This window comes from Vicugna pacos, chromosome 21 (assembly GCF_048564905.1).
Source record: "Vicugna pacos chromosome 21, VicPac4, whole genome shotgun sequence".
Classification (NCBI taxonomy): Eukaryota; Metazoa; Chordata; class Mammalia; order Artiodactyla; family Camelidae; genus Vicugna; species Vicugna pacos.
The window spans coordinates 27,310,578-27,324,723 of record NC_133007.1 but is presented as its reverse complement, the minus strand read 5'-3'; the positions used below and the strand labels follow the sequence as shown (position 1 = coordinate 27,324,723).

Sequence of the window (14,146 nt, the reverse complement as noted above, 5' to 3'; positions counted from 1 at the left end):
AGAGAGCCATTATAGGATTCTAGACAGGAGATGACATGATGACACAATCAGACGTGCATTTTAGGGAGGTCACTATGGCAGAAGCATTGAGAATGGATTGGAGGAGGACTAGATAGGAGACAGCCAAGACACTTAGGTATCTGTTGCAGTAACACAGATGAGAAATGGAGGCCTGGACTATTTTTTTTTATAGTAGGGCCAGAGAAAAACATTTGAATCAGAAAGATTTCAAGAAGTTGAAACCCATAAGGCTTGCTGACATGCTGGATATAGAAGGTGACAGTGAGGAAGGAATCAAGGGGACATCTGGGGTTTTGGCTTGAGCAGTTGGGCAGACAGTGAGACTATTTCCAGGGAGAGGGATGTAAGCGGAAGGGTTCCATCCTGAGCACGCGGAGTTTGAGGTGCCTGTGAGACACTTGGATAAAGAGGAATCTGGACTGGAGTTGTAGGTTTGGAAGCCATCGGCAGGAATGAGACGTTGTAACCTCAAGAAGAGATGGGACTGACCCCGGGGAACCTGTGGCACAGTGGTTCTCACCCTCGGCTGTGCATTAGAACTACCTGGGGGAACTTCAAAGAATCCAGACAGCTCAGGTCACAACACAGACCTATAAAATTGGAATTTCTGGGAATGGGACCAGGCATCAGTGTTTCTTTAAGAACTCTCCAGATGATAAAGTGGTAGCCAAGATAGAGAAGCACTTGGCATACAGAAGGAGGAGCAGGAGAAGCCTCATTAAAAATGACAGAAGGGGGAGGGGGAGTGGGAACTCATGGGGGAGCCTAAGAAGCACTTTCTCAAGGAGCAGGAGAAACGGGGGAGGAGGGGATGATGGGCGCCTGGGGTGCGAGAGGGCAGCAGCACCCCTGTTCTTCGTAGTCTTCAGTCACTTCCTAAAGTCATCCTTTCCTGCAGGGACCTCATCTGTTTGCTCTTCCCTGCGTTTAACTTGATAGATGCTCATCTGTGCCTCCACTCAAACTATGTCCAGGATTCCTGCCCCTTTCCAGGATGTCAGTCCATATCCACTCCGTGTGTGAGACTTGGCTGAAAGCCAAAGAGCCTCCAAAGATCTGCTTACTTTTGATTTTGATTCTGATTACCCCTCTTTGTGTAGTTCTTTATGCATTTAGTTGTTTATCAGAGATGGCCAGCTGTGGGGCAATGCAGAGAGTCCTTGACTTAGACTCTGAAGATCTGGGTTCAAGTCCTGGCTCTGGTACAAGTTAAAATTATCTGGAACTTTCGGGGGATGTCATTAAAGGTCATCAGTTTCTTCACCTGTAAGGTAGTCAAAGCGGTAACTACTTTGAAGGGTTTGTGTGTGAGAATGTAAGAAAGCTATAGAAGTGGTATAACGTAGGGTGGTAGTGTTAAATTTTTACCCTTGTTAGTAGGCTGCTTTGCAGTCATTCCAAAGTGTGTGTGTGTGTGTGTGTGTGTGTGTGTATTTGCTTGATTTTCTAACTGGATTATGAATTTAAAGACAGAAACTGTTTTGATTCTTTTCTGCCTCCCTTAAAGGGGCTTGTGGGCTGTTGAGACCCTTAGGCAGCCACACATTTGCAGGCTCCCGCTGGTTAACCACGTGCAGCAGCCCTGAGGATGTTGCTCGCAGGTGACAGGTCTTCTGGACCAAGAGTCTGATGACAGCCTGCATAGACATGGGATATCACGGGGTCAGTATCATCTGCTCCGAGTCTGTAGGCTCCAAACACATAAGGGTAAAATTCTAGGTGTGTGAGGAAACAGGACAGGATTGAGGCAAAACCATTTGATGGCTCTTTAGCTTGGTCTGAGGAAAATCCAAAATCCTTAAGCCTACCAGATATGATTAGTGGGTTTACAGAGTGACCTCTGTGACCTCATCTCCTGTGACTCACCCCTTGCTCATTTTGTATCCACCGTCTCTTTACTCTTCCCTGCACACACGTGGCATGCCGCTGCCGCAGGGCGTCTGCAGCTGCTCTTCCTCTGCCCGGAACGCTCTTCTCCGGATAGTCGTTTGTTTCATCCCCTCACCTTCTTCAGGTCTTTGCTCCAGTGTTACTGTCTCAGGAGGCCTACCCTGACCACCTTTCTAAAAGTGTGACGCTCAACATTTTGTATCTTACCGCATTGGTTTTTATTCTCCGTAGCACTTGTCATTATCTGCTGTAATATGTGTTTGACTGATTTATTTCCTATTGTTTTTCCATTAGAATGTAAACTCTATGAGGATCATTTTTTCTATTTTTTTTTAAACTGCTGTATCCCTGGTGCCTGGACAGTTCTTGGAACATAGTAGGCACTCAGTATTTGTTGACGAATGAATACATGAGTAAATGAATGAATGAACAAAGTTTCCTTGTCAATGGCCAAGATGCTTTGAACTGGTGAAGACTTAACAGGTCAAGGTATCTGACTCTTTCTTACTCTGTTTCCTCTTGGTTTCTTTATAGGACTTTATTTAATCAAATTTGGGTGAAAACTCATTAATTCCTGTGGGGAAATGACTCTTCAGCTTCCTGGATTTTTATTTGTTTTCCTGGATTTTTTGTTTGTTTTCTCTCAAAGGGGATAAATCCTAAAGAGGAGTTTACTGAATCTTACTTTAAACTCTATTTTCTTATGTCTCCTGGATGTGACTCCTAGTCTTCTGGAAATTCCTACCTTTCTTTGGAAGAAATTTTCTAAAAACGTGAGCCCTTTCTTTGAACCTCAAAGGCAGATGAACAGAAAAGAATTAGGACATTATGGTTTGTACACGTGTGGGATTAACTCTCTGATGAGGTTGATAGGGTTGGAAGCACAGACGTTTTCTGTAAGAGTTTGGATGAAGTTTCAGAAGCTAAAATCCAGTGAACTACTTGTGAGGGGGCATTTGAATGTAGGGGGACACCATTCTCTGCCTCTATTTTTTTCAGAGTGAGCACACAAGCAGTGTACGCACGAACCAATGGTCCTACCCAGGAGAGCAGCTGCTATGTGATCTACAGCCCCTCTGTTCCCTGCTCAGATACATGGAGGGGTTCAATGTGAAGTGTGGTTTCTTTTTCTTTTATTACATTTTCTTTTTTACTGTGGTAAAATAGACATAACATACAATTTACCATCGTAACCATTTTTAAGTGGCAGTTCAGTGGTATTAAACATCTTCATATTGCTGTGCAGTCTTTACCTTCATTCATACCCAGAATACTTTCCACCCTGTAAAGCTGAAACTCTGTACCTATTAAACAGTAACTCAACATTCTTAAAGTGTTGTTTCTTTTGTTTCTTATCTGATTCATCACAAACTCATTCAGCTACACCATAGGTGGGAGTAAGTCATGTGCATGAAAATATCTCACAGTTTTATTGTTTCAAAACCAAGTTCCAAAAGAGGCTGGGAAACAATTTGGCAAGGACGCCCAGGCAGAGGTTTCTGGGTTATGCAGGAGTCTGCACCTCTACATCATAGAATCCTAGAGTTGGATCACCTGGTTCGACTTAGAGATCGTCTAACTCATCTCCCACTTCAGAAGTCCCTCTGCGGCGACCCTGACTAATGGTCACACAGTCTTTTCTCAGGCAAGGTTAATGATGAGAAGGATGTTTTGGGGACTGTTAAAAATAAAAGGAAATTTCTTCTTGAATTGGGTGAAATTACTCTCCTTTTAACTCGTTCCTATTGGCTGTAGTCTTACTCTCTCAAGCCATGTAGAATTTCTCCTTATCCTAAGTAGTAGTCTTAGATGCTTGCAACTGCTCCTAACATCTTTATGTCGTTTTTAGGAGAGAAGTCTTCATCACACTCCTCCAGAAGGACTCCAGCTTGCAACGCCTCTCAGAAATTTTAAATTGTGATAAAATACACACAGCATAAAAATTACTTAATCACTTTGAAGTGTACAGCTCAGTAGTGCTAAGTATATTCGCATTGTGGTGCAACCAGTCTCCAGTAGTCTTTTCATCTTGGAAAACTGAAACGCTGTCCCTTTTAAACAATAATTTCCCATTCCCCTCTCTCCTTGGCCCCTGGCAACCATTATTCCACTTTTTTAATCTATGAATTTGACTACTTTAGGTGCCTCACATGAGTGGAATCACACAGTGTTTGTCCTTGGCTTATTTCACATAGCATAGTGTCCTTAAGTCTCATCCATGCTGTAGCATGTGCCAGAATTTTCTTCCTTTCTAACACTGAATTCTATTTCATTGTTTATCCATTCAGCCATCGACGAACACTTGGGTTGTTTTTATCTTCTGGCTATTGTGAGGCCTGTTTCTATAACATGAGTGTACAATGATCTCTTCTAGACCCTGTGTTCGGTTCTCTTGGATATAAACCCAGAAGGGCAATTGCTGGATCATATGGTAATTCTATTTTTAATTTTTTTGAGGAACTGCCATAGTGTTTTCCATAATTGCTAATCAATTTTATGTACACATCAACAGTGCACAGGGTTCTAATTTCTCCACACTCTTGCCAATACTTGTTATTTTCTATTTTTTTCATTTAAATGTTATCTTTTTATAGTAGTCACCCTAACGGTCACGAGGTGGTATCTCACTGTGGTTTGATTTGCGTTTCCCTAATGATTAGTGATGCTTCACATCTTTTTATGTACTTTTCGGCTATTTGTAATACTTTCTTTGGAAAAATGCCTCTTCAAGTCTTTTTCATACTTTTGAGTTGAATTGTTTGGGGGTTTTTGTTGTTGATTTTTAGGAGTTCTTTTTATGTATTCGGGATATTAATCCCTTATCAGAATATGCCTTGCAAACATCTTCTCCCATTCTGTGGGCTGTCTTTTCACTCTGCTGCTTGTGTCTTTTGATGCGCAGAAGTTTTAAATTATGATGTAGTCCAATGCATCTGTTTTGATTTTTGTTGCCTTTGCTTTTGGTGCCATGTTTTGGGCTGTGGCAGTTTTTCTTAGCGCAATCACAGCTCGCGGCGCTCTTGCTATGACCGCAGTCGATCAGAAGCCCTCGTCAGATCTGTTAGGCTCTTAAGCCTGGCGACCCTCATTCTACCTTCTCAACCCACGTTTGCTTCTCTAAATTCTGCTCACCCTTAAAGGCCCAGGCCAGCTGACTCTTCCAGCAAGAATCCCACTGGTATTCCCCAGTCAGATGTAATCTTGTCTTCCCCTGGCCCTTGTGCTTGATTACAGTTCTGTCATAGTATTCTCTGAATTAAACCTTTTGATTTATATGTATCACACCTCTCTTTCGACTGTGAACTCCTTGGGGGTAGGGACGGTTTTTCATCTGTGTGCCCCCTTCAGTAGCTAGCATCATGTCTTGTGTGTAGTGTTTCAGCAAAGATTGGTTGATGTGGCATTTACATGCCGGGTTTTGCTCCATGAATTGCAATACTCATTGGGAAGGCGCTTTTCATTGGCATGGGAAGAAATAAACCGATTAAAAAACACGGGTTTTAGAAGTCGGACCTGCACTTGAATTTTATTCTTGTCACTTACAAGATACATAACTTTGGGAAAGTTAATTAATCTCTCCATGCCTCAGCTTTCTCATCTGTGAAATGGACATGATGAAAAGCACCTAATTTACTGGGGTTCATGAAAGGATTCCATGGAATAAGATGTGTGAGCATTCAGCATTGTGCCCAGCACACACTAAGTGCTCAGGGAAAGTTAGTGATGATTATTTTTCACTTGTATTTGTAAACAATTGTTCTTTTGGACCGTTCACATGGAATTGTGACTGTCCTCCTTAGATTGTGAATTCTTTTTTGCGGGGAGGGGGAGGTAATTGAGTTTTTAAAAATTAATTAACTAATTAATTGAAAATTTTTTTATTGCATTATAGTCATTTTACAATGTTGTGTCAAATTCCAGTGTAGAGCACAATTTTTCAGTTATACATGAACATTTTTTTTTTGCTGTGAGCTACCACAAGATCTTGTATATATTTCCCTGTGCTATATAGTATAATCTTGTTTATCTATTCTGTATATACCTGTCAGTATCTACAAATTTTGAAATCCCAGTCTGTTCCTTCCCACCTCCCACACCCTTGGCAACCACAAGTTTGTATTTTATATCTATGAGTCTGTTTCTGTTTTGTATTTATGTTCTTTTTTTTTTTAATTCCACATATGAGCGATTTCATATGGTATTTTTCTTTCTCCTTCTGGCTTACTTCACTTAGAATGATATTCTCCAGGAACATCCATGTTGCTGCAAATGGCGTTATGTTGTCGGTTTTTATGGCTGAATAGTATTCCATTGCATAAATATGCCACAGCTTCTTTATCCAGTCATCTGTTGATGGACATTTAGGCTGTTTCCATGGCTTGGCTATTGTAAATAGTGCTGCTATGAACATTGGGGTGCAGGTGTCTTTTTGAAGTAGGGTTCCTTCTGGATATATGCCCAGGAGCGGGATTCCTGGGTCATATGGTAAGTCTATTCCTAGTCTTTAGAGGAATCTCCATACTGTTTTCCACAGTGGCTGCACCAAACTGCATTCCCACCAGCAGTGTAGGAGGGTTCTCTTTTCTCCACAGCCTCTCCAGCATTTGTCATTTGTGGACTTTTGAATGATGCCATTCTGACTTGTGTGAGGTGATACCTCATTGTGGTTTTGATTTGCATTTCTCTGATAATTAGTGATATTGAGCATTTTTTCATGTGTCTATTGATCATTTGTATTTCTTCCTTGGAGAATTGCTTGTTTAGGTCTTCTGCCCATTTTTGGATTGGGTTGTTTTTTTTTTTCTTATTATTTAGTATGAGCTGCTTATATATTCTGGAGATCAAGCCTTTGTCAGTTTCATCATTTGCAAAAATTTTCTCCCATTCTGTAGGTTGTCATTTGTTTTACTTATTGTTTCCTTTGCTGTGCAGCAACTTGTAAGTTTAATTAGGTCCCATTTGTTTATTCTTGCTTTTATTTCTATTGTTTGGGTAGACTGCAGTAGGAGAACATTTTTGAGATGTATGTGAGATAATGATTTGCCTATATTTTCTTCTAGGAGGTTTATTGTATCTTGCCTTATGTTTAAGTCTTTAATCCATTTTGAGTTTATTTTTGTGTATTGTGTAAAGGAGTGTTCTAGCTTCACTGATTTACATGCTGCACATCAACAAGAGAAAGGACAAAAACCACATGATCATCTCAATAGATGCAGAAAAAGCATTTGATAAAATTCAACACCGATTTATGATAAAAGCTCTCACCAAAGTGGGTATAGAGGGAACATATCTCAGCATAATAAAATATATGACAAACCTACAGCCAGCATAGTACTCAATGGTGAAAAACACAAAAGCTTCCCACTAAAATCTGGGACAAGACAAGGCTGCCCACTAACACCACTCCTATTCAACATAGTCTTGGAAGTCCCAGTCTCAGGCAAGAGAGAGAAATAAAAGGGATCCAAATTGGAAAAGAAGAGGTCAAAGTGTCACTATATGCTGATGACATGATTCTATATATAGAAAACCCTAAAAGATCCACACAAAAACTGTTAGAACTAATCGAAGAATTCAGCAAGGTAGCAGATTACAACATTAAAAAATCAGTTGCATTTCTTTACATTAATGATGAATCAACAGAAAAAGAAAGTAAAGAAACAATCCCCTTTAAAACAGTACCCAAAGTAATAAAATACCTAGGAATAAATAACCAAGGAGGTGAAAGACTTACACATGGAAAACTATAAACCATTGATGAAGGAAGTTAAAGAAGACTTAAAAAAAATGGAAAGATACCCCATGCTCCTGGATTGGAAGAATCAATATTGTTAAAATGGTCATACTTGCCCCAGGCAATCTACAGATTTAATGCAATCCCTATCAAATTACCCAGGACATATTTCACAGAACTAGAACAAATCATAATAAAATTTATATGGAACCACAAAAGACCTAGAATTGCCAAAGCATTACTGAAGAAAAAGAAAGAGGCTGGAGGAATAACTCTCCCAGACTTCAGATAATACTATAAAGCTACAATAGTCAAGAGAGCATGGTATTGGTACAAAAACAGACATATGGACCAATGGAACAGAATAGAGAGCCCAGAAATGAACCCACAAACTTTTGGTCAACTAATCTTCGACAAAGGAGGCAAGAATATACAATGGAATAAAGACAGACTCTTCAGCAAATGGTGTTGGGAAAACTGGACAGCAGCATGTAAATCAATGAAGCTAGAACACTCCCATACACCATATACAAAAATAAACTTAATTTATTTATTTTTGATGGAGGTACTGGGGATTGAACCAAGGACCTTGTGCTTCCTAGGCACGTGCTCTACCACTGAGCTATACCCTCCCCCACCTTAGATTGTGAATTCTTAATCTCAGGCACCCTGCCTCTGTATCCCCCCAGGGTCTAGAAAAGTGTCCAGCAAACCGTAGTCATCAGTGTTGGATGAATGAATGAAATGAGATTTTTGAACTGCAGTTTCGCTGTTCTACATATGTAGATATGGCTTTTATTAATAAGTATTGCATTGTGGGGCCTTATAAATGAATACTATCAGTGATTTCCTTAGGTCTAGAGAAGTGTGTGGAAGACAGTGTGAAAGAGACTTGCAGATTATGAACTTGAAAATAAGCAGAATGAATTAGAATGCCACAATAGAGGACTGGTAATAGTAGGAGCAGACACGTGGAGTGGAAAAATTAATGACTAAGGTAGATGTTGGGGATGGCTTTATGGAGATGAAATTTGAACTGAGATTTTGAGAATGAGTACAATACGGGTTGAGTAAATCCATCTGCTTATTTAAATCCTAGTTGTTCATTAAAGACCAGGACAGATGCTTCCTCTACTGAAGACATTTGTCTTATTCCCCCCTGCATGTGGTCTATCCCTCCTTTGAGCCTGTATGGTGCTTTATTTCTTATTGCCTTACCATCTTCAGTTACAGTCCTTGGTGTGCACGAGGTGATCAAAAATTTTTGTACATTGAATCATATCATCATCACTTACATGCATAGCTGAGTGCCTGCCTCTACCCCTGACTAATTGCAAGCTCTTTTAGGGCAGAAGTTGTGTCTTTGCAGTTTTCTAGTGCCTGGAATGTGCTAGGAACCATGCCAGGCACTCTGCAGACCTTTTCAGCCACCCTATGAAGAAGATATTATTATCAGAATTTTTTTTGACTCATTAGTCATTTATTTCAAATTGCAATACTGGGTATTAATGTAGTGCATATGACTCATTAAAATGGTTACCACTGGTATTATCAGAATTTTTGAATGAGGAAACTGAGGCTCAAGTCACACAAGAAGTTAAGTGGTTAGACCAGGATTGGAACTCACTTCTGTTGGGCTCCCAAACTTCTGCTCTTGACCATTCAGCCTACTGTACAACGCATAGACACTGCACGGTTAGGGGGATAGCTGCTGTCATAGAAACTGGTGACCAGTCCGTGTGACAAAAGACTTACTTGTTCACTGGGCAGAGAGCGCCACACTGTGACCTGTTCCCTTTCCAACAGTGTCATTTTTTCTAGACATCTAAGGACTCAGGGAATCCAGTGATCGGTAGGTGGCACTAGAACCTCATATGATAGTATGATAATTTCTCCAGTTTGCTTCCAAGGTATAAATGGTGAGAAGTTGTTCAGTTAAGTTAGAGTCTAGGTGGCATATTGGGGCATTGTGGGCAACCACGTTGAAGATGTAGACTGAAGCCAGATCTTGGAGCATTCAGTCTTCTGAGCTTTCAGTCAACACATACACTTATTGGGCATACACCACGAGCAGCCCCTGTTTTTGATGCAGAGGGTACAGTGGCAAAGAAGACAAACAAAATCCTTGTTCTTGCGGGCCCCAAGTTCCAGTAGAGGGAAAAAGACAATAAACAAGTAACATGAAAACAAGATATCAGGAATGAAAAATGCTAACAACAACGACAACAGAAAGAGGGGTGTGTGGTGGAGCGTGGTCAGGGCACTACTCTTTCAGATTAAACGTCAGAGAAGTCTTCTCTAAGGAGGTGAGCTTTAGCTGAGACTGAAATGAAATAACAAGCCAGCTCCACAAACCAGGGAGATGACTATTCCAGACAAAAGAAATAGCTGGTTCAAAGGCCCCAAGGTAGGAATCAGCTTGTCCTGCTAGAATCATCAAAAGAAGGCCAGAGTGGTTGGAAAATGGTGAGCTAAGAGGACAGTGGTACAAGATGAGGTCTGGCGGGGCCCCACCCTAGGGAGGCCCTGGGAAGTTCACTGCATTTTATTCCCAGTGTAGTGAGAAACTACCAAGACTTCTAAGCAGGGCTGTGACATGATGTGGGTTACATTTTTCAGAGGAGAGGGAGCCCCATCAGGAAGCTATTGCTGTATTCTAGGAAAGAGACGGTGGTGAGCGGGTGATAGGAGTAGACATGACAAGACTGGCGAGTTTCAGCTGCTCTGTATTTTGAGATAGAAACCATAGGGGTTACTAATGAGTTTTATTTTGGTAGAGGGAAAGATTACATAAAGAATGACTCCTAGGTTTTTGCTTGATCAATGTGCTAGTGCTATCAAGTTACTGAAATGGGAATTGAGGAGGAAACAGGTTAAGTCAAGAGTTCTGTTTTGGCTCAAAATGGATTAAAGACCTAAATGTAAGACCATATACTCCAAAACTCCTAGAGGAAAACATAGGCAGAACACACTTCGACATAAATTGCAGCAGTATTTTTTTGAACCAGCTCCTAGAGTAATGAAAATAAAAGCAGAAATAAATAAATGAGACCTAACTAAACTTAAAAGCTTTTGCACAGGAAAGAAAACTATAAACAAAATGAAAAGACAACCCACGAAATGGGAGAAAATATTTGCAAAGAGTGAGAATGGCAAGGAGTTAATTTCCAAAATATACAGACAGCTCATACAGCTTAATATCAAACAAAACAACCCAATCAAAAAATGGGCAGAAGACCTACATAGACATTTCTCCAAAGAAGACATGCAGATGGCAAAGAGGCACATGAAAAGATACTCAATATTACTAATTATTAGAGAAATGCAAATCAAAACTACAGTGAGGTATGACTTCACACCAGTCCCAATGACCATCATTAAAAAGTCTACAAATAATAAATGCTGGAGAGTATGTGGAGGAAAGGGGACACTCCTACACTGCTGGTGGTGCAGCCACCATGGAGGACAGTATGTAGGTTCCTTAAAAGACTAAAAATAGACTTACCCTATGATCCATCAATCCCACTCCTGGGCATATATTTGGAGAAAACTATAATTTGAAAAGATACATGCAGCCCAGTGTCCATAGTAGCACTATTTACAATAGCCAAGACATGAGAACAACCTAAATGTCCATTGACAGATGACTGGATAAAGAAAATGTGGTTTCTATATACAATGGACTATTACTCAGCCATAAAAAAGAACAAAATAATGCCATTTGCAGCAACATGGATGGACCTAGACATTATAACATTAAGTGAAGTAAGTGAGACAGAGAAAGCCAAATATTGTATGATATCACTTAAATGCGGAATCTAAAAAAAATGATACCAATGAAATTATTTACCAACTGGTAATACACTCAGACATAGAAAACAAACTGGTTACTAAAAGGGAAAGGGGTCAGGGGAGGGATAAATTAGGAGTTTGGGATTAACATATATGTGCTACTATACATAAAATAGATAAACAACAAATACCTACAGATAGCACAAGGAACTATATTCAGTATCTTGTAACAACCTATAATGAAAAAGAATCTGAAAAAGAATATCTTTATCTCTCTCTCTGTCTGTCTATCTATCTATCTAACTGAATCACTCTATTGTACACCTGAAACTAACACAACATTGTAAATCAACTATACTTCAATTTAAAAAAGGACTTCTGTTTGGGAATGCTAAGATTGAGATGCTATTTGACATCCAAATGGAAATGCCAAGTAGATGATTAGATATGTAAGTCTGAGGTTTAGGAAAGAGATTGGAGGTGAAGATTGGAGAGTCTTAGCAATACTGTTGATGTTTAAAGTCAAAGGACTGGATAAAATAACCTGTAGTTTGGAAAGAGGGGAAGGTGGCTGAAGAGTGAGCCCCAAGGGGAAGAACGATGGGCTGCCGCGAAATAAAGATCAGTTTTCTACAAGAAAATGAGAATTTTTGATTTAGGTATTTTTGGAGGAATCGCTGTGAATTGTCCTCACAGTTTGGATGATTCAGTCTGAGTCTAAGAATAGTGCTTAAGGGGAACAGTCTTCCATTTGGACTTTTCAGTTGAGGAGATTTGGAAGATTGCTCTATGGCCTAGACTCAGACAGCTTCTTTTTTGCCAGGTGTAGAGCCCACTTCTGGTCAGCCTGTAGCACATTAGGATGTTTATCCTGCCTCCTTTACTACCCTTCTGAGGGCAGGCTCCTACTTCTTGTCTTTAGCTTTGGGCCTTTGGGTGGGGTAGCCATCCAGGCTGCCATGTTGCAAGGTCTGCATGGGCTTGTGTTATACATGTGATGAGGAAGTTACAGAGATCAGGTTCACCTAACTTTGTTCTTAGGTATTTCTCTCCATCCCAAACATCTCTCTTGCCAGTTTTCTTCTTTCCCCTTCATTTTCTGCTCAGAAAACTTTTTGGATCCTATTATTAATAGAAAAAAAATCCAAACTCTTCATGGTAGATTTTGAAGTCCTCCCTGACCTTGCTCAGTTTGTCCTTTCAGCTTTGACTCTCTCTCTTTTCTCTCTTTGGCTTTCCAGGAAGGGTCTAAGTTATAGAGAACATTTGTGAAGAAGATCCATTTTACCTCTGAACAATTATGCAATTTACACATTAGCCTACATACGGGCTTCTCCAATGAGCTTAAGGCCCAGGACAAACCGTGACCCTTCTCATTGCCTCAGCCCCAGGATCATGGCCTTAGCTTAGATGCTTTCTTTTTGAAAGCCTTTTCAAAATCCTTGCAGGCAGAATTACTCTCTTTTTGGTGCCATGACAACAATTTTTCTTACTATATTTATGGCATTTTGTCTTGTTTAACGGTTATTTGCTGCACACATATTTCTTATTAGATTGGAAGCTTCTTGAAGAAAAGAGCTGTCGTTATGAGTTTTTGTATCCTTCCTATGGTGACTATGATCTGATGGCCCTCAGTATCCATTTTCATCAACTGCTCTATTTCCCAGACTCCCTTGTATCTAGGGTTCTAGATGTGAATTCTGTTTTACCAATTAGATGATTTTACATGATGTTTGGAAGGTATTGTGATTTTGGCTATTTCTTTTGGCAAATAAGGTCATGGCTACATGGACATTGATAGGCAATTTTGGTAGCAATGCCAGCAAACTTCTGGATTCCAGCTTTCTGATTCCTCAACTGCAGCACTGGTGACATACTGAACTCAATAGTTCCAGAAGTTGCTTGTTGATTTTTAATGATTGAGCCTTTATAGTTCTAGACATTAAATTCTCTTTTGATTAAAATATCTAAAAAGGTTACTGTTTCATTCACTGAAATGAGGGTCTCATATAGTCTCTTTTGTCTATTACTGTGTAACAGACAGTAGGGACCCAATAAATGTTCAGCTGAATTTACTCCGAAGCCAGACTGGTTTACTCCATCTGCCTACCTATTCAACAAACAGCTAATGAGTGCCACTAACATGAGTGGCTGCCCTAAGTGCTATGTAGAACAAGTTTGAGTAAGATGTGGTCTTATTTCCAGCTTGGTAGGGGAGATAAATGCTATAATGTGAGAAATGATATAACAGGAATGCGTAGAAACTTAGGGAAAGGAGTGCTTGGGGAGGTTTCCCAGAAGATGTAATGTTTTAGTTGGGACATAGAGAATGCTGCAGTTTTTGCCAGGCAGAAAGCGGAGGGGAGGTATTCCAGGCTGTGGAATGGTATGTTCAAAAGTATGAACTGATGAAAGACTATGGTATACTAAAAAAAGGCTAAGTCCCTGGCATGGCTGGAGCATTAAATGCTCTTAGAAGGGCTGGATAGGGCCTATGTGCCATGTTCAGGGGTGTGAACTTTATTCTAAACTCACTGGGAGCCACTGAAGAGAAGGGAGATTAAGGCAGTGGGACTGGAGAAGCGGGAAGAGATTTAAGAGCTATGGTGGATGTAGAGCTGGTAGGACTTAATAGCCATTTGAGTGTGGAGCTGAATGAGGGGAAAGGGTCAAATCTGACTCCTCTGCAGGAGAAGGAGCTGACAATAT

At 40.3% G+C, this 14,146-nt stretch overlaps 1 non-coding gene across 1 annotated transcript; it reads right to left on the bottom strand.

The window, feature by feature from the left end:
• Positions 1 to 8,205: 8,205 nt before the first annotated feature.
• On the bottom strand, positions 8,206 to 8,278 carry TRNAP-AGG (transfer RNA proline (anticodon AGG)). Its single transcript has one exon. It is a non-coding gene; the product is annotated as a tRNA-Pro (tRNA).
• Positions 8,279 to 14,146: the final 5,868 nt, after the last annotated feature.